General features: G+C 49.9%; 21 non-coding genes across 21 annotated transcripts; 14 read left to right on the top strand and 7 right to left on the bottom strand.

The window, feature by feature from the left end:
* Positions 1 to 1,383: 1,383 nt before the first annotated feature.
* Trnap-ugg (transfer RNA proline (anticodon UGG)) lies at positions 1,384 to 1,455 on the top strand. The gene has a single exon. It is a non-coding gene; the product is annotated as a tRNA-Pro (tRNA).
* Positions 1,456 to 2,056: 601 nt separating this feature from the next.
* Trnav-uac (transfer RNA valine (anticodon UAC)) lies at positions 2,057 to 2,129 on the bottom strand. Its single transcript has one exon. It is a non-coding gene; the product is annotated as a tRNA-Val (tRNA).
* A 235-nt stretch (positions 2,130 to 2,364) lies between these two features.
* On the top strand, positions 2,365 to 2,436 carry Trnap-cgg (transfer RNA proline (anticodon CGG)). Its single transcript has one exon. It is a non-coding gene; the product is annotated as a tRNA-Pro (tRNA).
* Positions 2,437 to 4,085: 1,649 nt separating this feature from the next.
* Positions 4,086 to 4,157, top strand: Trnap-ugg (transfer RNA proline (anticodon UGG)). Its single transcript has one exon. It is a non-coding gene; the product is annotated as a tRNA-Pro (tRNA).
* Positions 4,158 to 4,758: 601 nt separating this feature from the next.
* Trnav-uac (transfer RNA valine (anticodon UAC)) lies at positions 4,759 to 4,831 on the bottom strand. The gene has a single exon. It is a non-coding gene; the product is annotated as a tRNA-Val (tRNA).
* A 235-nt stretch (positions 4,832 to 5,066) lies between these two features.
* On the top strand, positions 5,067 to 5,138 carry Trnap-cgg (transfer RNA proline (anticodon CGG)). The gene has a single exon. It is a non-coding gene; the product is annotated as a tRNA-Pro (tRNA).
* Positions 5,139 to 6,789: 1,651 nt separating this feature from the next.
* Positions 6,790 to 6,861, top strand: Trnap-ugg (transfer RNA proline (anticodon UGG)). The gene has a single exon. It is a non-coding gene; the product is annotated as a tRNA-Pro (tRNA).
* A 601-nt stretch (positions 6,862 to 7,462) lies between these two features.
* Positions 7,463 to 7,535, bottom strand: Trnav-uac (transfer RNA valine (anticodon UAC)). Its single transcript has one exon. It is a non-coding gene; the product is annotated as a tRNA-Val (tRNA).
* Positions 7,536 to 7,770: 235 nt separating this feature from the next.
* Trnap-cgg (transfer RNA proline (anticodon CGG)) lies at positions 7,771 to 7,842 on the top strand. The gene has a single exon. It is a non-coding gene; the product is annotated as a tRNA-Pro (tRNA).
* Positions 7,843 to 9,494: 1,652 nt separating this feature from the next.
* Trnap-ugg (transfer RNA proline (anticodon UGG)) lies at positions 9,495 to 9,566 on the top strand. The gene has a single exon. It is a non-coding gene; the product is annotated as a tRNA-Pro (tRNA).
* Positions 9,567 to 10,167: 601 nt separating this feature from the next.
* Trnav-uac (transfer RNA valine (anticodon UAC)) lies at positions 10,168 to 10,240 on the bottom strand. Its single transcript has one exon. It is a non-coding gene; the product is annotated as a tRNA-Val (tRNA).
* A 235-nt stretch (positions 10,241 to 10,475) lies between these two features.
* Positions 10,476 to 10,547, top strand: Trnap-cgg (transfer RNA proline (anticodon CGG)). The gene has a single exon. It is a non-coding gene; the product is annotated as a tRNA-Pro (tRNA).
* A 1,652-nt stretch (positions 10,548 to 12,199) lies between these two features.
* Positions 12,200 to 12,271, top strand: Trnap-ugg (transfer RNA proline (anticodon UGG)). The gene has a single exon. It is a non-coding gene; the product is annotated as a tRNA-Pro (tRNA).
* Positions 12,272 to 12,872: 601 nt separating this feature from the next.
* Trnav-uac (transfer RNA valine (anticodon UAC)) lies at positions 12,873 to 12,945 on the bottom strand. The gene has a single exon. It is a non-coding gene; the product is annotated as a tRNA-Val (tRNA).
* Positions 12,946 to 13,180: 235 nt separating this feature from the next.
* Positions 13,181 to 13,252, top strand: Trnap-cgg (transfer RNA proline (anticodon CGG)). Its single transcript has one exon. It is a non-coding gene; the product is annotated as a tRNA-Pro (tRNA).
* Positions 13,253 to 14,904: 1,652 nt separating this feature from the next.
* Trnap-ugg (transfer RNA proline (anticodon UGG)) lies at positions 14,905 to 14,976 on the top strand. The gene has a single exon. It is a non-coding gene; the product is annotated as a tRNA-Pro (tRNA).
* A 601-nt stretch (positions 14,977 to 15,577) lies between these two features.
* On the bottom strand, positions 15,578 to 15,650 carry Trnav-uac (transfer RNA valine (anticodon UAC)). The gene has a single exon. It is a non-coding gene; the product is annotated as a tRNA-Val (tRNA).
* A 235-nt stretch (positions 15,651 to 15,885) lies between these two features.
* On the top strand, positions 15,886 to 15,957 carry Trnap-cgg (transfer RNA proline (anticodon CGG)). The gene has a single exon. It is a non-coding gene; the product is annotated as a tRNA-Pro (tRNA).
* A 1,652-nt stretch (positions 15,958 to 17,609) lies between these two features.
* Positions 17,610 to 17,681, top strand: Trnap-ugg (transfer RNA proline (anticodon UGG)). Its single transcript has one exon. It is a non-coding gene; the product is annotated as a tRNA-Pro (tRNA).
* Positions 17,682 to 18,282: 601 nt separating this feature from the next.
* On the bottom strand, positions 18,283 to 18,355 carry Trnav-uac (transfer RNA valine (anticodon UAC)). Its single transcript has one exon. It is a non-coding gene; the product is annotated as a tRNA-Val (tRNA).
* A 235-nt stretch (positions 18,356 to 18,590) lies between these two features.
* Trnap-cgg (transfer RNA proline (anticodon CGG)) lies at positions 18,591 to 18,662 on the top strand. Its single transcript has one exon. It is a non-coding gene; the product is annotated as a tRNA-Pro (tRNA).
* Positions 18,663 to 19,845: the final 1,183 nt, after the last annotated feature.

Here is a 19,845-nt window from a genome sequence, read left to right as displayed (position 1 = left end):
GGGCTCGGCGGCAGCTGCTGCTCTTTCCTTCCTTACGAGATACCGTCGATTCGCGCAGTCGTTATTGCAAAAGATGTCACCAAAGGCAATCGCTTCGTTAGCGGCACTTTGCCTGGGCTCGGCGGCAGCTCTACATGGAGGCACCAGCAGCCCAGCCAGGCCGCCGCCGGCACCGGTGCGCCACAGCGCAAGGAGCCGGCGGCCGCCCTGCAATGCCCCTGTCGTTGCATATTCCACCCGCCCCATATCCTCTCCATGTCTGACTCACTACCCCAAATGACACTGCAGTCGACGTGCTTATTACTATCGCTTTTGGAAGAACCAAGGCGCAGTATTCTAGTGTCGAACCGGTACTGCAAATTGGGATTAAGCAAAAATTTATTGTGTGGTCGAGCGACAGCCTCGGCTCGCTCTTCCTACATGATCGCTTCTTGTGCGGAATAATTCCTAGCTCGCCGATGGCTTCAGAGTTGGTCTTCTCGAAGTTTTGCTTTCGCACTGCATTCCGCAATCTTTTCGTTATGAGTTGTGTGCTTCGGTTACCCGACTTTCTTGTGTTTAGTGCATTTGGCTTCTCTTAACCCTTAGCCACCGCTTGCCGAAATTTCCACACTATCATCTGTCGACCTGCAGAGCTCGATGAAGGCCTCGCGGCCGTTCCTGAGCTCGTGGAACGGTCGAATCTGTAGTTGTTTCCAGATCTCTCCCACACAACGGCCTCCCAGAAGCTTGGATTACAGAAGTACGCCATTACTCCCAGCCGGAGATTCACGATTGAAAGCAGAATGACATGAGCTACACGCAGCTCCGATTTTTTTTTTTTTTTTTTTTTGTTGTGTCTGACCTACTTTGAAAGACTTTGTAGTCGACTTACTTACTACTATCGCTGTTGGAAACCAGGTGATAACCGCACAGTATTTTAGAGACGATCAGGTAATGAAAATTTAGAATAAGTAAAACAGTATCAAAAGAAGTTGTGTGGTGGAGCAGCACATGCAATTCACGCTTCCTAGATAATCGTTACTGCATAGAATAATTCTTTTGTCTGCGGCGTCTTTAGTATCCGTCTTCTGGAAGTTTTGCTTGCAGTATATTGTGCAATCTTTTCGTTATGAGTTGGTGCTTGGTTTCCCGATGTTCTTTTGTTTAGTGCATTCGCCTTCTCTTAACCCTGAGAAACCACATACCGAAACTGAGGCACTGCCGGCTGTTCATAAGCAGTGCTCGATGAAGTTATTTCGCTTTTTATTCGTTGCCTTTAATATTCTTCTCATCAGTGGTGAGTGCTGCCTGCAGAAAGCGTTTATCTTGCGAATTCGCGTGAAAGTTTGTGTTCCCTGTGAGGCCCACTACTTGGGATTAACTTGACTGCTCCAGCCAGGTGGCTCGTTGGTCTAGGGGTATGATTCCTGCTTTGGGTGCAGGAGGTCCCGGGTTCAAATCCCGGACGAGCCCTGCCATTTTGACCGTGCTGAAGAGTAGGTGGAACTCAGCCCCGGTTGCAGCTCCTCAATGAAGAGTTGACGCCTGTTATAGCACGTGGATATAACAAGAATGCGGCACCAGTAAAGTACGTAGGTGGAATTCGGTAGAAAGGCAGACGGTAATTTTGCATGCAACGGAAAACAAGGTTGTCTTTGCGGGATATGTGCACCGTGAGTGGAGATTCAGCTTAATTGTGCGACAGTCTACCCTCATCTTACTAGCGACGGCAACAACCAAGGGGTGGCATGTAAGATTGAGCGTGGCTAAGAGTTTCTCATTATTAGTTTGCATCACACTTTGACAGAGCTGTGACAAGGCGAGTAGGGTGAGCTCAGGAAAGCCAGTAGCAAGCGCACTTGAAGTAGCCCTGAAGAACCGGATTATAAATTTTGCCAGCCATAATGGAGCTAGGGGCGTTCTCAGTTACCAAATACCGGTGCAATAAGAGAGCAAAAGTATTTGACAGTAAAATGACGCCCTATCCGTCTAGCATACAACATTGCTTGTCTCTGCATACGCGGACGTGAGGTCATCTCGGAAATGAAATCCGAAATGTAGATTAAAATTGTTGTGCTCCCGCCCGGCATCGAACCGGGGACCTTCTGCGTGTAAAGCAGGCGTGATAACCGCTACACGACGGAAACAACGGTCATTTTCATGTACCACCCGGAGACTCGTAATAGCAACAGTTTCTCTTCTGTGTTAGCAAGGGCATCGGCTACGAGCTCCCTCCGATTCGTGAAGTTCCTGTAGTAAAAGACGTCGATGGAAACAATCCAACCGCGACAGACAGGGAGAACGCTGGCTGAGCTGCAGCCCTACATGGTGAGGCCATCAAAGGTGGCGTCATTCACATGCAGTGCGTTTTCGGAACGAATAGGCTCGTTGGTCTAGGGGTATGATTCCTGCTTCGGGTGCAGGAGGTCCCGGGTTCAAATCCCGGACGAGCCCTTGCGTTTTGTACAACGGTGTGGTAACAAATCGCATGGCGGCGGCTGTGTCGCGCATTTCGAGGCCTCCAAGTCAGCGCTAAAATCCGACAACCAGTTCTGAAACCGTTTCATGTTTCATTTGAGCCATGTGCACCCTGCTGATGGAACGTTTGAAGTTGGTTTAAATGAACACAGTAGAGATCGTAGCAAGTGTCTTGCTGAGTGCGACGAAAACGGGTTTCCGCCCGCAATCGAGCCGGGGACCTTCTGCGTGTTCGGCACGGCGCCTGGGCTCGGCGGCAGCTGCTGCTCTTTCCTTCCTTACGAGATACCGTCGATTCGCGCAGTCGTTATTGCAAAAGATGTCACCAAAGGCAATCGCTTCGTTAGCGGCACTTTGCCTGGGCTCGGCGGCAGCTCTACATGGAGGCACCAGCAGCCCAGCCAGGCCGCCGCCGGCACCGGTGCGCCACAGCGCAAGGAGCCGGCGGCCGCCCTGCAATGCCCCTGTCGTTGCATATTCCACCCGCCCCATATCCTCTCCATGTCTGACTCACTACCCCAAATGACACTGCAGTCGACGTGCTTATTACTATCGCTTTTGGAAGAACCAAGGCGCAGTATTCTAGTGTCGAACCGGTACTGCAAATTGGGATTAAGCAAAAATTTATTGTGTGGTCGAGCGACAGCCTCGGCTCGCTCTTCCTACATGATCGCTTCTTGTGCGGAATAATTCCTAGCTCGCCGATGGCTTCAGAGTTGGTCTTCTCGAAGTTTTGCTTTCGCACTGCATTCCGCAATCTTTTCGTTATGAGTTGTGTGCTTCGGTTACCCGACTTTCTTGTGTTTAGTGCGTTTGGCTTCTCTTAACCCTTAGCCACCGCTTGCCGAAATTTCCACACTATCATCTGTCGACCTGCAGAGCTCGATGAAGGCCTCGCGGCCGTTCCTGAGCTCGTGGAACGGTCGAATCTGTAGTTGTTTCCAGATCTCTCCCACACAACGGCCTCCCAGAAGCTTGGATTACAGAAGTACGCCATTACTCCCAGCCGGAGATTCACGATTGAAAGCAGAATGACATGAGCTACACGCAGCTCCGATTTTTTTTTTTTTTTTTGTTGTGTCTGACCTACTTTGAAAGACTTTGTAGTCGACTTACTTACTACTATCGCTGTTGGAAACCAGGTGATAACCGCACAGTATTTTAGAGACGATCAGGTAATGAAAATTTAGAATAAGTAAAACAGTATCAAAAGAAGTTGTGTGGTGGAGCAGCACATGCAATTCACGCTTCCTAGATAATCGTTACTGCATAGAATAATTCTTTTGTCTGCGGCGTCTTTAGTATCCGTCTTCTGGAAGTTTTGCTTGCAGTATATTGTGCAATCTTTTCGTTATGAGTTGGTGCTTGGTTTCCCGATGTTCTTTTGTTTAGTGCATTCGCCTTCTCTTAACCCTGAGAAACCACATACCGAAACTGAGGCACTGCCGGCTGTTCATAAGCAGTGCTCGATGAAGTTATTTCGCTTTTTATTCGTTGCCTTTAATATTCTTCTCATCAGTGGTGAGTGCTGCCTGCAGAAAGCGTTTATCTTGCGAATTCGCGTGAAAGTTTGTGTTCCCTGTGAGGCCCACTACTTGGGATTAACTTGACTGCTCCAGCCAGGTGGCTCGTTGGTCTAGGGGTATGATTCCTGCTTTGGGTGCAGGAGGTCCCGGGTTCAAATCCCGGACGAGCCCTGCCATTTTGACCGTGCTGAAGAGTAGGTGGAACTCAGCCCCGGTTGCAGCTCCTCAATGAAGAGTTGACGCCTGTTATAGCACGTGGATATAACAAGAATGCGGCACCAGTAAAGTACGTAGGTGGAATTCGGTAGAAAGGCAGACGGTAATTTTGCATGCAACGGAAAACAAGGTTGTCTTTGCGGGATATGTGCACCGTGAGTGGAGATTCAGCTTAATTGTGCGACAGTCTACCCTCATCTTACTAGCGACGGCAACAACCAAGGGGTGGCATGTAAGATTGAGCGTGGCTAAGAGTTTCTCATTATTAGTTTGCATCACACTTTGACAGAGCTGTGACAAGGCGAGTAGGGTGAGCTCAGGAAAGCCAGTAGCAAGCGCACTTGAAGTAGCCCTGAAGAACCGGATTATAAATTTTGCCAGCCATAATGGAGCTAGGGGCGTTCTCAGTTACCAAATACCGGTGCAATAAGAGAGCAAAAGTATTTGACAGTAAAATGACGCCCTATCCGTCTAGCATACAACATTGCTTGTCTCTGCATACGCGGACGTGAGGTCATCTCGGAAATGAAATCCGAAATGTAGATTAAAATTGTTGTGCTCCCGCCCGGCATCGAACCGGGGACCTTCTGCGTGTAAAGCAGGCGTGATAACCGCTACACGACGGAAACAACGGTCATTTTCATGTACCACCCGGAGACTCGTAATAGCAACAGTTTCTCTTCTGTGTTAGCAAGGGCATCGGCTACGAGCTCCCTCCGATTCGTGAAGTTCCTGTAGTAAAAGACGTCGATGGAAACAATCCAACCGCGACAGACAGGGAGAACGCTGGCTGAGCTGCAGCCCTACATGGTGAGGCCATCAAAGGTGGCGTCATTCACATGCAGTGCGTTTTCGGAACGAATAGGCTCGTTGGTCTAGGGGTATGATTCCTGCTTCGGGTGCAGGAGGTCCCGGGTTCAAATCCCGGACGAGCCCTTGCGTTTTGTACAACGGTGTGGTAACAAATCGCATGGCGGCGGCTGTGTCGCGCATTTCGAGGCCTCCAAGTCAGCGCTAAAATCCGACAACCAGTTCTGAAACCGTTTCATGTTTCATTTGAGCCATGTGCACCCTGCTGATGGAACGTTTGAAGTTGGTTTAAATGAACACAGTAGAGATCGTAGCAAGTGTCTTGCTGAGTGCGACGAAAACGGGTTTCCGCCCGCAATCGAGCCGGGGACCTTCTGCGTGTTCGGCACGGCGCCTGGGCTCGGCGGCAGCTGCTGCTCTTTCCTTCCTTACGAGATACCGTCGATTCGCGCAGTCGTTATTGCAAAAGATGTCACCAAAGGCAATCGCTTCGTTAGCGGCACTTTGCCTGGGCTCGGCGGCAGCTCTACATGGAGGCACCAGCAGCCCAGCCAGGCCGCCGCCGGCACCGGTGCGCCACAGCGCAAGGAGCCGGCGGCCGCCCTGCAATGCCCCTGTCGTTGCATATTCCACCCGCCCCATATCCTCTCCATGTCTGACTCACTACCCCAAATGACACTGCAGTCGACGTGCTTATTACTATCGCTTTTGGAAGAACCAAGGCGCAGTATTCTAGTGTCGAACCGGTACTGCAAATTGGGATTAAGCAAAAATTTATTGTGTGGTCGAGCGACAGCCTCGGCTCGCTCTTCCTACATGATCGCTTCTTGTGCGGAATAATTCCTAGCTCGCCGATGGCTTCAGAGTTGGTCTTCTCGAAGCTTTGCTTTCGCACTGCATTCCGCAATCTTTTCGTTATGAGTTGTGTGCTTCGGTTACCCGACTTTCTTGTGTTTAGTGCGTTTGGCTTCTCTTAACCCTTAGCCACCGCTTGCCGAAATTTCCACACTATCATCTGTCGACCTGCAGAGCTCGATGAAGGCCTCGCGGCCGTTCCTGAGCTCGTGGAACGGTCGAATCTGTAGTTGTTTCCAGATCTCTCCCACACAACGGCCTCCCAGAAGCTTGGATTACAGAAGTACGCCACTACTCCCAGCCGGAGATTCACGATTGAAAGCAGAATGACATGAGCTACACGCAGCTCCGATTTTTTTTTTTTTTTTTTTGTTGTGTCTGACCTACTTTGAAAGACTTTGTAGTCGACTTACTTACTACTATCGCTGTTGGAAACCAGGTGATAACCGCACAGTATTTTAGAGACGATCAGGTAATGAAAATTTAGAATAAGTAAAACAGTATCAAAAGAAGTTGTGTGGTGGAGCAGCACATGCAATTCACGCTTCCTAGATAATCGTTACTGCATAGAATAATTCTTTTGTCTGCGGCGTCTTTAGTATCCGTCTTCTGGAAGTTTTGCTTGCAGTATATTGTGCAATCTTTTCGTTATGAGTTGGTGCTTGGTTTCCCGATGTTCTTTTGTTTAGTGCATTCGCCTTCTCTTAACCCTGAGAAACCACATACCGAAACTGAGGCACTGCCGGCTGTTCATAAGCAGTGCTCGATGAAGTTATTTCGCTTTTTATTCGTTGCCTTTAATATTCTTCTCATCAGTGGTGAGTGCTGCCTGCAGAAAGCGTTTATCTTGCGAATTCGCGTGAAAGTTTGTGTTCCCTGTGAGGCCCACTACTTGGGATTAACTTGACTGCTCCAGCCAGGTGGCTCGTTGGTCTAGGGGTATGATTCCTGCTTTGGGTGCAGGAGGTCCCGGGTTCAAATCCCGGACGAGCCCTGCCATTTTGACCGTGCTGAAGAGTAGGTGGAACTCAGCCCCGGTTGCAGCTCCTCAATGAAGAGTTGACGCCTGTTATAGCACGTGGATATAACAAGAATGCGGCACCAGTAAAGTACGTAGGTGGAATTCGGTAGAAAGGCAGACGGTAATTTTGCATGCAACGGAAAACAAGGTTGTCTTTGCGGGATATGTGCACCGTGAGTGGAGATTCAGCTTAATTGTGCGACAGTCTACCCTCATCTTACTAGCGACGGCAACAACCAAGGGGTGGCATGTAAGATTGAGCGTGGCTAAGAGTTTCTCATTATTAGTTTGCATCACACTTTGACAGAGCTGTGACAAGGCGAGTAGGGTGAGCTCAGGAAAGCCAGTAGCAAGCGCACTTGAAGTAGCCCTGAAGAACCGGATTATAAATTTTGCCAGCCATAATGGAGCTAGGGGCGTTCTCAGTTACCAAATACCGGTGCAATAAGAGAGCAAAAGTATTTGACAGTAAAATGACGCCCTATCCGTCTAGCATACAACATTGCTTGTCTCTGCATACGCGGACGTGAGGTCATCTCGGAAATGAAATCCGAAATGTAGATTAAAATTGTTGTGCTCCCGCCCGGCATCGAACCGGGGACCTTCTGCGTGTAAAGCAGGCGTGATAACCGCTACACGACGGAAACAACGGTCATTTTCATGTACCACCCGGAGACTCGTAATAGCAACAGTTTCTCTTCTGTGTTAGCAAGGGCATCGGCTACGAGCTCCCTCCGATTCGTGAAGTTCCTGTAGTAAAAGACGTCGATGGAAACAATCCAACCGCGACAGACAGGGAGAACGCTGGCTGAGCTGCAGCCCTACATGGTCAGGCCATCAAAGGTGGCGTCATTCACATGCAGTGCGTTTTCGGAACGAATAGGCTCGTTGGTCTAGGGGTATGATTCCTGCTTCGGGTGCAGGAGGTCCCGGGTTCAAATCCCGGACGAGCCCTTGCGTTTTGTACAACGGTGTGGTAACAAATCGCATGGCGGCGGCTGTGTCGCGCATTTCGAGGCCTCCAAGTCAGCGCTAAAATCCGACAACCAGTTCTGAAACCGTTTCATGTTTCATTTGAGCCATGTGCACCCTGCTGATGGAACGTTTGAAGTTGGTTTAAATGAACACAGTAGAGATCGTAGCAAGTGTCTTGCTGAGTGCGACGAAAACGGGTTTCCGCCCGCAATCGAGCCGGGGACCTTCTGCGTGTTCGGCACGGCGCCTGGGCTCGGCGGCAGCTGCTGCTCTTTCCTTCCTTACGAGATACCGTCGATTCGCGCAGTCGTTATTGCAAAAGATGTCACCAAAGGCAATCGCTTCGTTAGCGGCACTTTGCCTGGGCTCGGCGGCAGCTCTACATGGAGGCACCAGCAGCCCAGCCAGGCCGCCGCCGGCACCGGTGCGCCACAGCGCAAGGAGCCGGCGGCCGCCCTGCAATGCCCCTGTCGTTGCATATTCCACCCGCCCCATATCCTCCCCATGTCTGACTCACTACCCCAAATGACACTGCAGTCGACGTGCTTATTACTATCGCTTTTGGAAGAACCAAGGCGCAGTATTCTAGTGTCGAACCGGTACTGCAAATTGGGATTAAGCAAAAATTTATTGTGTGGTCGAGCGACAGCCTCGGCTCGCTCTTCCTACATGATCGCTTCTTGTGCGGAATAATTCCTAGCTCGCCGATGGCTTCAGAGTTGGTCTTCTCGAAGTTTTGCTTTCGCACTGCATTCCGCAATCTTTTCGTTATGAGTTGTGTGCTTCGGTTACCCGACTTTCTTGTGTTTAGTGCGTTTGGCTTCTCTTAACCCTTAGCCACCGCTTGCCGAAATTTCCACACTATCATCTGTCGACCTGCAGAGCTCGATGAAGGCCTCGCGGCCGTTCCTGAGCTCGTGGAACGGTCGAATCTGTAGTTGTTTCCAGATCTCTCCCACACAACGGCCTCCCAGAAGCTTGGATTACAGAAGTACGCCACTACTCCCAGCCGGAGATTCACGATTGAAAGCAGAATGACATGAGCTACACGCAGCTCCGATTTTTTTTTTTTTTTTTTTTGTTGTGTCTGACCTACTTTGAAAGACTTTGTAGTCGACTTACTTACTACTATCGCTGTTGGAAACCAGGTGATAACCGCACAGTATTTTAGAGACGATCAGGTAATGAAAATTTAGAATAAGTAAAACAGTATCAAAAGAAGTTGTGTGGTGGAGCAGCACATGCAATTCACGCTTCCTAGATAATCGTTACTGCATAGAATAATTCTTTTGTCTGCGGCGTCTTTAGTATCCGTCTTCTGGAAGTTTTGCTTGCAGTATATTGTGCAATCTTTTCGTTATGAGTTGGTGCTTGGTTTCCCGATGTTCTTTTGTTTAGTGCATTCGCCTTCTCTTAACCCTGAGAAACCACATACCGAAACTGAGGCACTGCCGGCTGTTCATAAGCAGTGCTCGATGAAGTTATTTCGCTTTTTATTCGTTGCCTTTAATATTCTTCTCATCAGTGGTGAGTGCTGCCTGCAGAAAGCGTTTATCTTGCGAATTCGCGTGAAAGTTTGTGTTCCCTGTGAGGCCCACTACTTGGGATTAACTTGACTGCTCCAGCCAGGTGGCTCGTTGGTCTAGGGGTATGATTCCTGCTTTGGGTGCAGGAGGTCCCGGGTTCAAATCCCGGACGAGCCCTGCCATTTTGACCGTGCTGAAGAGTAGGTGGAACTCAGCCCCGGTTGCAGCTCCTCAATGAAGAGTTGACGCCTGTTATAGCACGTGGATATAACAAGAATGCGGCACCAGTAAAGTACGTAGGTGGAATTCGGTAGAAAGGCAGACGGTAATTTTGCATGCAACGGAAAACAAGGTTGTCTTTGCGGGATATGTGCACCGTGAGTGGAGATTCAGCTTAATTGTGCGACAGTCTACCCTCATCTTACTAGCGACGGCAACAACCAAGGGGTGGCATGTAAGATTGAGCGTGGCTAAGAGTTTCTCATTATTAGTTTGCATCACACTTTGACAGAGCTGTGACAAGGCGAGTAGGGTGAGCTCAGGAAAGCCAGTAGCAAGCGCACTTGAAGTAGCCCTGAAGAACCGGATTATAAATTTTGCCAGCCATAATGGAGCTAGGGGCGTTCTCAGTTACCAAATACCGGTGCAATAAGAGAGCAAAAGTATTTGACAGTAAAATGACGCCCTATCCGTCTAGCATACAACATTGCTTGTCTCTGCATACGCGGACGTGAGGTCATCTCGGAAATGAAATCCGAAATGTAGATTAAAATTGTTGTGCTCCCGCCCGGCATCGAACCGGGGACCTTCTGCGTGTAAAGCAGGCGTGATAACCGCTACACCACGGAAACAACGGTCATTTTCATGTACCACCCGGAGACTCGTAATAGCAACAGTTTCTCTTCTGTGTTAGCAAGGGCATCGGCTACGAGCTCCCTCCGATTCGTGAAGTTCCTGTAGTAAAAGACGTCGATGGAAACAATCCAACCGCGACAGACAGGGAGAACGCTGGCTGAGCTGCAGCCCTACATGGTCAGGCCATCAAAGGTGGCGTCATTCACATGCAGTGCGTTTTCGGAACGAATAGGCTCGTTGGTCTAGGGGTATGATTCCTGCTTCGGGTGCAGGAGGTCCCGGGTTCAAATCCCGGACGAGCCCTTGCGTTTTGTACAACGGTGTGGTAACAAATCGCATGGCGGCGGCTGTGTCGCGCATTTCGAGGCCTCCAAGTCAGCGCTAAAATCCGACAACCAGTTCTGAAACCGTTTCATGTTTCATTTGAGCCATGTGCACCCTGCTGATGGAACGTTTGAAGTTGGTTTAAATGAACACAGTAGAGATCGTAGCAAGTGTCTTGCTGAGTGCGACGAAAACGGGTTTCCGCCCGCAATCGAGCCGGGGACCTTCTGCGTGTTCGGCACGGCGCCTGGGCTCGGCGGCAGCTGCTGCTCTTTCCTTCCTTACGAGATACCGTCGATTCGCGCAGTCGTTATTGCAAAAGATGTCACCAAAGGCAATCGCTTCGTTAGCGGCACTTTGCCTGGGCTCGGCGGCAGCTCTACATGGAGGCACCAGCAGCCCAGCCAGGCCGCCGCCGGCACCGGTGCGCCACAGCGCAAGGAGCCGGCGGCCGCCCTGCAATGCCCCTGTCGTTGCATATTCCACCCGCCCCATATCCTCCCCATGTCTGACTCACTACCCCAAATGACACTGCAGTCGACGTGCTTATTACTATCGCTTTTGGAAGAACCAAGGCGCAGTATTCTAGTGTCGAACCGGTACTGCAAATTGGGATTAAGCAAAAATTTATTGTGTGGTCGAGCGACAGCCTCGGCTCGCTCTTCCTACATGATCGCTTCTTGTGCGGAATAATTCCTAGCTCGCCGATGGCTTCAGAGTTGGTCTTCTCGAAGTTTTGCTTTCGCACTGCATTCCGCAATCTTTTCGTTATGAGTTGTGTGCTTCGGTTACCCGACTTTCTTGTGTTTAGTGCGTTTGGCTTCTCTTAACCCTTAGCCACCGCTTGCCGAAATTTCCACACTATCATCTGTCGACCTGCAGAGCTCGATGAAGGCCTCGCGGCCGTTCCTGAGCTCGTGGAACGGTCGAATCTGTAGTTGTTTCCAGATCTCTCCCACACAACGGCCTCCCAGAAGCTTGGATTACAGAAGTACGCCACTACTCCCAGCCGGAGATTCACGATTGAAAGCAGAATGACATGAGCTACACGCAGCTCCGATTTTTTTTTTTTTTTTTTTTGTTGTGTCTGACCTACTTTGAAAGACTTTGTAGTCGACTTACTTACTACTATCGCTGTTGGAAACCAGGTGATAACCGCACAGTATTTTAGAGACGATCAGGTAATGAAAATTTAGAATAAGTAAAACAGTATCAAAAGAAGTTGTGTGGTGGAGCAGCACATGCAATTCACGCTTCCTAGATAATCGTTACTGCATAGAATAATTCTTTTGTCTGCGGCGTCTTTAGTATCCGTCTTCTGGAAGTTTTGCTTGCAGTATATTGTGCAATCTTTTCGTTATGAGTTGGTGCTTGGTTTCCCGATGTTCTTTTGTTTAGTGCATTCGCCTTCTCTTAACCCTGAGAAACCACATACCGAAACTGAGGCACTGCCGGCTGTTCATAAGCAGTGCTCGATGAAGTTATTTCGCTTTTTATTCGTTGCCTTTAATATTCTTCTCATCAGTGGTGAGTGCTGCCTGCAGAAAGCGTTTATCTTGCGAATTCGCGTGAAAGTTTGTGTTCCCTGTGAGGCCCACTACTTGGGATTAACTTGACTGCTCCAGCCAGGTGGCTCGTTGGTCTAGGGGTATGATTCCTGCTTTGGGTGCAGGAGGTCCCGGGTTCAAATCCCGGACGAGCCCTGCCATTTTGACCGTGCTGAAGAGTAGGTGGAACTCAGCCCCGGTTGCAGCTCCTCAATGAAGAGTTGACGCCTGTTATAGCACGTGGATATAACAAGAATGCGGCACCAGTAAAGTACGTAGGTGGAATTCGGTAGAAAGGCAGACGGTAATTTTGCATGCAACGGAAAACAAGGTTGTCTTTGCGGGATATGTGCACCGTGAGTGGAGATTCAGCTTAATTGTGCGACAGTCTACCCTCATCTTACTAGCGACGGCAACAACCAAGGGGTGGCATGTAAGATTGAGCGTGGCTAAGAGTTTCTCATTATTAGTTTGCATCACACTTTGACAGAGCTGTGACAAGGCGAGTAGGGTGAGCTCAGGAAAGCCAGTAGCAAGCGCACTTGAAGTAGCCCTGAAGAACCGGATTATAAATTTTGCCAGCCATAATGGAGCTAGGGGCGTTCTCAGTTACCAAATACCGGTGCAATAAGAGAGCAAAAGTATTTGACAGTAAAATGACGCCCTATCCGTCTAGCATACAACATTGCTTGTCTCTGCATACGCGGACGTGAGGTCATCTCGGAAATGAAATCCGAAATGTAGATTAAAATTGTTGTGCTCCCGCCCGGCATCGAACCGGGGACCTTCTGCGTGTAAAGCAGGCGTGATAACCGCTACACGACGGAAACAACGGTCATTTTCATGTACCACCCGGAGACTCGTAATAGCAACAGTTTCTCTTCTGTGTTAGCAAGGGCATCGGCTACGAGCTCCCTCCGATTCGTGAAGTTCCTGTAGTAAAAGACGTCGATGGAAACAATCCAACCGCGACAGACAGGGAGAACGCTGGCTGAGCTGCAGCCCTACATGGTCAGGCCATCAAAGGTGGCGTCATTCACATGCAGTGCGTTTTCGGAACGAATAGGCTCGTTGGTCTAGGGGTATGATTCCTGCTTCGGGTGCAGGAGGTCCCGGGTTCAAATCCCGGACGAGCCCTTGCGTTTTGTACAACGGTGTGGTAACAAATCGCATGGCGGCGGCTGTGTCGCGCATTTCGAGGCCTCCAAGTCAGCGCTAAAATCCGACAACCAGTTCTGAAACCGTTTCATGTTTCATTTGAGCCATGTGCACCCTGCTGATGGAACGTTTGAAGTTGGTTTAAATGAACACAGTAGAGATCGTAGCAAGTGTCTTGCTGAGTGCGACGAAAACGGGTTTCCGCCCGCAATCGAGCCGGGGACCTTCTGCGTGTTCGGCACGGCGCCTGGGCTCGGCGGCAGCTGCTGCTCTTTCCTTCCTTACGAGATACCGTCGATTCGCGCAGTCGTTATTGCAAAAGATGTCACCAAAGGCAATCGCTTCGTTAGCGGCACTTTGCCTGGGCTCGGCGGCAGCTCTACATGGAGGCACCAGCAGCCCAGCCAGGCCGCCGCCGGCACCGGTGCGCCACAGCGCAAGGAGCCGGCGGCCGCCCTGCAATGCCCCTGTCGTTGCATATTCCACCCGCCCCATATCCTCTCCATGTCTGACTCACTACCCCAAATGACACTGCAGTCGACGTGCTTATTACTATCGCTTTTGGAAGAACCAAGGCGCAGTATTCTAGTGTCGAACCGGTACTGCAAATTGGGATTAAGCAAAAATTTATTGTGTGGTCGAGCGACAGCCTCGGCTCGCTCTTCCTACATGATCGCTTCTTGTGCGGAATAATTCCTAGCTCGCCGATGGCTTCAGAGTTGGTCTTCTCGAAGTTTTGCTTTCGCACTGCATTCCGCAATCTTTTCGTTATGAGTTGTGTGCTTCGGTTACCCGACTTTCTTGTGTTTAGTGCGTTTGGCTTCTCTTAACCCTTAGCCACCGCTTGCCGAAATTTCCACACTATCATCTGTCGACCTGCAGAGCTCGATGAAGGCCTCGCGGCCGTTCCTGAGCTCGTGGAACGGTCGAATCTGTAGTTGTTTCCAGATCTCTCCCACACAACGGCCTCCCAGAAGCTTGGATTACAGAAGTACGCCACTACTCCCAGCCGGAGATTCACGATTGAAAGCAGAATGACATGAGCTACACGCAGCTCCGATTTTTTTTTTTTTTTTTTTTGTTGTGTCTGACCTACTTTGAAAGACTTTGTAGTCGACTTACTTACTACTATCGCTGTTGGAAACCAGGTGATAACCGCACAGTATTTTAGAGACGATCAGGTAATGAAAATTTAGAATAAGTAAAACAGTATCAAAAGAAGTTGTGTGGTGGAGCAGCACATGCAATTCACGCTTCCTAGATAATCGTTACTGCATAGAATAATTCTTTTGTCTGCGGCGTCTTTAGTATCCGTCTTCTGGAAGTTTTGCTTGCAGTATATTGTGCAATCTTTTCGTTATGAGTTGGTGCTTGGTTTCCCGATGTTCTTTTGTTTAGTGCATTCGCCTTCTCTTAACCCTGAGAAACCACATACCGAAACTGAGGCACTGCCGGCTGTTCATAAGCAGTGCTCGATGAAGTTATTTCGCTTTTTATTCGTTGCCTTTAATATTCTTCTCATCAGTGGTGAGTGCTGCCTGCAGAAAGCGTTTATCTTGCGAATTCGCGTGAAAGTTTGTGTTCCCTGTGAGGCCCACTACTTGGGATTAACTTGACTGCTCCAGCCAGGTGGCTCGTTGGTCTAGGGGTATGATTCCTGCTTTGGGTGCAGGAGGTCCCGGGTTCAAATCCCGGACGAGCCCTGCCATTTTGACCGTGCTGAAGAGTAGGTGGAACTCAGCCCCGGTTGCAGCTCCTCAATGAAGAGTTGACGCCTGTTATAGCACGTGGATATAACAAGAATGCGGCACCAGTAAAGTACGTAGGTGGAATTCGGTAGAAAGGCAGACGGTAATTTTGCATGCAACGGAAAACAAGGTTGTCTTTGCGGGATATGTGCACCGTGAGTGGAGATTCAGCTTAATTGTGCGACAGTCTACCCTCATCTTACTAGCGACGGCAACAACCAAGGGGTGGCATGTAAGATTGAGCGTGGCTAAGAGTTTCTCATTATTAGTTTGCATCACACTTTGACAGAGCTGTGACAAGGCGAGTAGGGTGAGCTCAGGAAAGCCAGTAGCAAGCGCACTTGAAGTAGCCCTGAAGAACCGGATTATAAATTTTGCCAGCCATAATGGAGCTAGGGGCGTTCTCAGTTACCAAATACCGGTGCAATAAGAGAGCAAAAGTATTTGACAGTAAAATGACGCCCTATCCGTCTAGCATACAACATTGCTTGTCTCTGCATACGCGGACGTGAGGTCATCTCGGAAATGAAATCCGAAATGTAGATTAAAATTGTTGTGCTCCCGCCCGGCATCGAACCGGGGACCTTCTGCGTGTAAAGCAGGCGTGATAACCGCTACACCACGGAAACAACGGTCATTTTCATGTACCACCCGGAGACTCGTAATAGCAACAGTTTCTCTTCTGTGTTAGCAAGGGCATCGGCTACGAGCTCCCTCCGATTCGTGAAGTTCCTGTAGTAAAAGACGTCGATGGAAACAATCCAACCGCGACAGACAGGGAGAACGCTGGCTGAGCTGCAGCCCTACATGGTCAGGCCATCAAAGGTGGCGTCATTCACATGCAGTGCGTTTTCGGAACGAATAGGCTCGTTGGTCTAGGGGTATGATTCCTGCTTCGGGTGCAGGAGGTCCCGGGTTCAAATCCCGGACGAGCCCTTGCGTTTTGTACAACGGTGTGGTAACAAATCGCATGGCGGCGGCTGTGTCGCGCATTTCGAGGCCTCCAAGTCAGCGCTAAAATCCGACAACCAGTTCTGAAACCGTTTCATGTTTCATTTGAGCCATGTGCACCCTGCTGATGGAACGTTTGAAGTTGGTTTAAATGAACACAGTAGAGATCGTAGCAAGTGTCTTGCTGAGTGCGACGAAAACGGGTTTCCGCCCGCAATCGAGCCGGGGACCTTCTGCGTGTTCGGCACGGCGCCTGGGCTCGGCGGCAGCTGCTGCTCTTTCCTTCCTTACGAGATACCGTCGATTCGCGCAGTCGTTATTGCAAAAGATGTCACCAAAGGCAATCGCTTCGTTAGCGGCACTTTGCCTGGGCTCGGCGGCAGCTCTACATGGAGGCACCAGCAGCCCAGCCAGGCCGCCGCCGGCACCGGTGCGCCACAGCGCAAGGAGCCGGCGGCCGCCCTGCAATGCCCCTGTCGTTGCATATTCCACCCGCCCCATATCCTCCCCATGTCTGACTCACTACCCCAAATGACACTGCAGTCGACGTGCTTATTACTATCGCTTTTGGAAGAACCAAGGCGCAGTATTCTAGTGTCGAACCGGTACTGCAAATTGGGATTAAGCAAAAATTTATTGTGTGGTCGAGCGACAGCCTCGGCTCGCTCTTCCTACATGATCGCTTCTTGTGCGGAATAATTCCTAGCTCGCCGATGGCTTCAGAGTTGGTCTTCTCGAAGTTTTGCTTTCGCACTGCATTCCGCAATCTTTTCGTTATGAGTTGTGTGCTTCGGTTACCCGACTTTCTTGTGTTTAGTGCGTTTGGCTTCTCTTAACCCTTAGCCACCGCTTGCCGAAATTTCCACACTATCATCTGTCGACCTGCAGAGCTCGATGAAGGCCTCGCGGCCGTTCCTGAGCTCGTGGAACGGTCGAATCTGTAGTTGTTTCCAGATCTCTCCCACACAACGGCCTCCCAGAAGCTTGGATTACAGAAGTACGCCACTACTCCCAGCCGGAGATTCACGATTGAAAGCAGAATGACATGAGCTACACGCAGCTCCGATTTTTTTTTTTTTTTTTTTTGTTGTGTCTGACCTACTTTGAAAGACTTTGTAGTCGACTTACTTACTACTATCGCTGTTGGAAACCAGGTGATAACCGCACAGTATTTTAGAGACGATCAGGTAATGAAAATTTAGAATAAGTAAAACAGTATCAAAAGAAGTTGTGTGGTGGAGCAGCACATGCAATTCACGCTTCCTAGATAATCGTTACTGCATAGAATAATTCTTTTGTCTGCGGCGTCTTTAGTATCCGTCTTCTGGAAGTTTTGCTTGCAGTATATTGTGCAATCTTTTCGTTATGAGTTGGTGCTTGGTTTCCCGATGTTCTTTTGTTTAGTGCATTCGCCTTCTCTTAACCCTGAGAAACCACATACCGAAACTGAGGCACTGCCGGCTGTTCATAAGCAGTGCTCGATGAAGTTATTTCGCTTTTTATTCGTTGCCTTTAATATTCTTCTCATCAGTGGTGAGTGCTGCCTGCAGAAAGCGTTTATCTTGCGAATTCGCGTGAAAGTTTGTGTTCCCTGTGAGGCCCACTACTTGGGATTAACTTGACTGCTCCAGCCAGGTGGCTCGTTGGTCTAGGGGTATGATTCCTGCTTTGGGTGCAGGAGGTCCCGGGTTCAAATCCCGGACGAGCCCTGCCATTTTGACCGTGCTGAAGAGTAGGTGGAACTCAGCCCCGGTTGCAGCTCCTCAATGAAGAGTTGACGCCTGTTATAGCACGTGGATATAACAAGAATGCGGCACCAGTAAAGTACGTAGGTGGAATTCGGTAGAAAGGCAGACGGTAATTTTGCATGCAACGGAAAACAAGGTTGTCTTTGCGGGATATGTGCACCGTGAGTGGAGATTCAGCTTAATTGTGCGACAGTCTACCCTCATCTTACTAGCGACGGCAACAACCAAGGGGTGGCATGTAAGATTGAGCGTGGCTAAGAGTTTCTCATTATTAGTTTGCATCACACTTTGACAGAGCTGTGACAAGGCGAGTAGGGTGAGCTCAGGAAAGCCAGTAGCAAGCGCACTTGAAGTAGCCCTGAAGAACCGGATTATAAATTTTGCCAGCCATAATGGAGCTAGGGGCGTTCTCAGTTACCAAATACCGGTGCAATAAGAGAGCAAAAGTATTTGACAGTAAAATGACGCCCTATCCGTCTAGCATACAACATTGCTTGTCTCTGCATACGCGGACGTGAGGTCATCTCGGAAATGAAATCCGAAATGTAGATTAAAATTGTTGTGCTCCCGCCCGGCATCGAACCGGGGACCTTCTGCGTGTAAAGCAGGCGTGATAACCGCTACACGACGGAAACAACGGTCATTTTCATGTACCACCCGGAGACTCGTAATAGCAACAGTTTCTCTTCTGTGTTAGCAAGGGCATCGGCTACGAGCTCCCTCCGATTCGTGAAGTTCCTGTAGTAAAAGACGTCGATGGAAACAATCCAACCGCGACAGACAGGGAGAACGCTGGCTGAGCTGCAGCCCTACATGGTCAGGCCATCAAAGGTGGCGTCATTCACATGCAGTGCGTTTTCGGAACGAATAGGCTCGTTGGTCTAGGGGTATGATTCCTGCTTCGGGTGCAGGAGGTCCCGGGTTCAAATCCCGGACGAGCCCTTGCGTTTTGTACAACGGTGTGGTAACAAATCGCATGGCGGCGGCTGTGTCGCGCATTTCGAGGCCTCCAAGTCAGCGCTAAAATCCGACAACCAGTTCTGAAACCGTTTCATGTTTCATTTGAGCCATGTGCACCCTGCTGATGGAACGTTTGAAGTTGGTTTAAATGAACACAGTAGAGATCGTAGCAAGTGTCTTGCTGAGTGCGACGAAAACGGGTTTCCGCCCGCAATCGAGCCGGGGACCTTCTGCGTGTTCGGCACGGCGCCTGGGCTCGGCGGCAGCTGCTGCTCTTTCCTTCCTTACGAGATACCGTCGATTCGCGCAGTCGTTATTGCAAAAGATGTCACCAAAGGCAATCGCTTCGTTAGCGGCACTTTGCCTGGGCTCGGCGGCAGCTCTACATGGAGGCACCAGCAGCCCAGCCAGGCCGCCGCCGGCACCGGTGCGCCACAGCGCAAGGAGCCGGCGGCCGCCCTGCAATGCCCCTGTCGTTGCATATTCCACCCGCCCCATATCCTCTCCATGTCTGACTCACTACCCCAAATGACACTGCAGTCGACGTGCTTATTACTATCGCTTTTGGAAGAACCAAGGCGCAGTATTCTAGTGTCGAACCGGTACTGCAAATTGGGATTAAGCAAAAATTTATTGTGTGGTCGAGCGACAGCCTCGGCTCGCTCTTCCTACATGATCGCTTCTTGTGCGGAATAATTCCTAGCTCGCCGATGGCTTCAGAGTTGGTCTTCTCGAAGTTTTGCTTTCGCACTGCATTCCGCAATCTTTTCGTTATGAGTTGTGTGCTTCGGTTACCCGACTTTCTTGTGTTTAGTGCGTTTGGCTTCTCTTAACCCTTAGCCACCGCTTGCCGAAATTTCCACACTATCATCTGTCGACCTGCAGAGCTCGATGAAGGCCTCGCGGCCGTTCCTGAGCTCGTGGAACGGTCGAATCTGTAGTTGTTTCCAGATCTCTCCCACACAACGGCCTCCCAGAAGCTTGGATTACAGAAGTACGCCACTACTCCCAGCCGGAGATTCACGATTGAAAGCAGAATGACATGAGCTACACGCAGCTCCGATTTTTTTTTTTTTTTTTTTTTGTTGTGTCTGACCTACTTTGAAAGACTTTGTAGTCGACTTACTTACTACTATCGCTGTTGGAAACCAGGTGATAACCGCAC

This window comes from Schistocerca serialis, chromosome 2 (assembly GCF_023864345.2).
Source record: "Schistocerca serialis cubense isolate TAMUIC-IGC-003099 chromosome 2, iqSchSeri2.2, whole genome shotgun sequence".
Lineage (NCBI taxonomy): Eukaryota > Metazoa > Arthropoda > Insecta > Orthoptera > Acrididae > Schistocerca > Schistocerca serialis.
This window is presented reverse-complemented; position numbering and strand designations above follow the sequence as displayed.